Source organism: Sardina pilchardus, chromosome 21 (genome assembly GCF_963854185.1).
Source record: "Sardina pilchardus chromosome 21, fSarPil1.1, whole genome shotgun sequence".
In the NCBI taxonomy this organism is placed as follows: domain Eukaryota; kingdom Metazoa; phylum Chordata; class Actinopteri; order Clupeiformes; family Clupeidae; genus Sardina; species Sardina pilchardus.
This window is the reverse complement of record NC_085014.1, coordinates 8116858-8119357: the sequence shown is the minus strand read 5'-3', so window position 1 is coordinate 8119357 and position 2500 is coordinate 8116858.

Below are 2500 nucleotides of genomic sequence, written 5' to 3'. Positions count from 1 at the left end.
GTTGATTCTAGCATAATTACATTTTGATGAATCAGAAATGGAAGTGGCAGAAATGTATTTGAATATTTAATTGTTACTGTTCGTTTGTTGACCGTTTCTACTGGAGATGAGAGGTCACGAAATAAGGATCAGTCTAAAAGGTCAGCGTGTGTGTACCAGCTGGTTGTCATGGATATGTGAGACTGCAGTATCTAGTGGCCGATGCATTTGACCTCAGAGGGGTTAATGGCCCCGCCCTCTCAGGGGACCAGGTTTCCCCTGAACAGTCTCAGGAGTGATATAACACACACACACACACACACACACACACACACACACACACACACACACACACACACACGCAGAGAAACCATATCTCACTCAGATTGCACAACACCACCCTCCAGGGGATGCATGGGTGTGCGTGTGTGTGTGTGTGTGTGTGTGTGTGTGTGTGTGTGTGTGTGTGTGTGTGTGTGTGTGTGTGTGTGTGTGTGTGTGAGATATGAGAAACCATATCTCACTCAGATTGCACAACACCACCCTCCAGGGGATGCATGGGTGTGTGTGTGTGTGTGTGTGTGTGTGTGTGTGTGTATGTGTGTGTGTGTGTGTTTGCAAGAGAGAGAGAGATGCAGATGCAGATGAGATATGAGGGATATTTGGAACTCTTATGTGAAGTTCCATTATTGAATTCTAAAGATATCAGCGCACTGTACTGTATTGTGCAGTATGTACTGTAATTGCTGCAGTCATGGCAGCGCTGTCTCTTGACTTGAGTTGAGCTGCGCTGATAAGGGGACGGAATATAAAGAGAGACAAACCAACGGCTTCCAGCATCGCATGTCTGAGTGGAGCTTCATGTTTGCACGCGTGTGTTACACGGTGTGAATGACATGGTCACTGCATATGTGTTCAAGCCCATGAAAGTGTGAGTGCTCATGTTCAGTCTGTTTGTTTGTGTGTGTGTGTGTGTGTGTGTGTGTGTGTGTGTGTGTGTGTGTGTGTGTGTGTGTGTGTGTGTGTGTTTGAGAGAGAGAGAGAGAGATAGAGTGTGTATGCACTCTTGGGGTTGTTTTATATTTTTAGCTGCAAATGAAGTATCCCAGAAACCCGATCAATGTGCAGTGTCCGCTACATTCCGTTGACCTTTGAACTCCTGCGGGGACGATATCCCTCCTCCGTGACCTCCTGTCATTGTGTGCGAGTCCGCCAGGGCACCGGTCATCCCCCAGATGACCCTCTCAACAGCTCAGACTCCAGCGCTCACTCACTCAGTGAAATGAGCAGCGCTCAGGTCCTGCTGTGTCTGCGGTGGACAGTGAGAGTGGCAGCACCTCTAAGAGCCGCTGCATTAGGACAATAGGTTCACTTAATCTCACAATCTCCTCGGAGTACTTATCTCATTGTAAGTCACTTTGAGCTCTATGTTTGAGTGTGCTTCTAAGAAAAAGGGGGTAAGTGTACTGTACGTAGGTGTGCTTGGAAGATTGCGCAAGTGTGTTATTGTTGGGGCATCAGTTAGTGCATAGGGGAAGCCCAGTATTGGTGACGTTTCACTGGATTGACAGCCTTTCAGCAAATATTAGACAGTGCTGTGTCTTCCGATGAGGAGACTTTATAAAACTGTTTTATGCAAATATGAAAGCAAAACAAAATCATGCGTCGGACACAAATGTGCATGATTGTATATAGTTTATTTTAAAAACGACATTGCAGGTGGTTACCCGCGTCAGCTGATCCAGCCCCAGTACCCCAGCTCAGCCTCCATATGCACACTGCCCTCGGGGCCCAGGAGACTCTCACTCACTCAGGGCAGAGTCGACCGATTCACAGAAGTTGCTCCAAACCAATAGACCAAACATTAAGCCAAAAGCCACGGGACTGTAGAGTGACATTAACAAATATATCGAGGGCTGAGAACCAAAGGGGCGTAAGTGACATTTTGGTCACTTACTCAAATTGAGTTATATATATCACCTGAAAGCTCTTGATGAGCTCTCTTAGCTGACACAATTATAGAAGTAAGATATCTATAAATATATAGTCATTGAACAAAAAACAAAGGTCTTTAACTGTGAACACATAGAAGCAGTTAGATTTGTTTTGGCTCTCCTGGAAAGTTGGTGAAATGTCACTTACGCCCCTTTGGTTCTCAGCCCTCGATATTATCGTTAGGATGTAGGATTTAACACACATTAACAAATGCAGTATAAAACATTAGGAGGCAGGATATAAGATGTGGTAACGTTTAGGAGTTGAATCTAGTTTGAAACAACTCGCTAACATTACTTGTGGTTCCAGTGCTAAAGCCATTTAAAAGTATAAAGAATTAACGGGATTGACATTTCAAGTCTCGTGAATAAAAAAAACAAAAAACCTCCACATGTACAGACACAGAACACAGATGCAGAGAAAATGAGCTACACATGTCACTGTTTGCTCTGTGACATGTAGCGTTATTGAGGCATTAACCATGAAGTTCCAGTGGTGCTGTCATGAATTGTTTAACGGCACAATC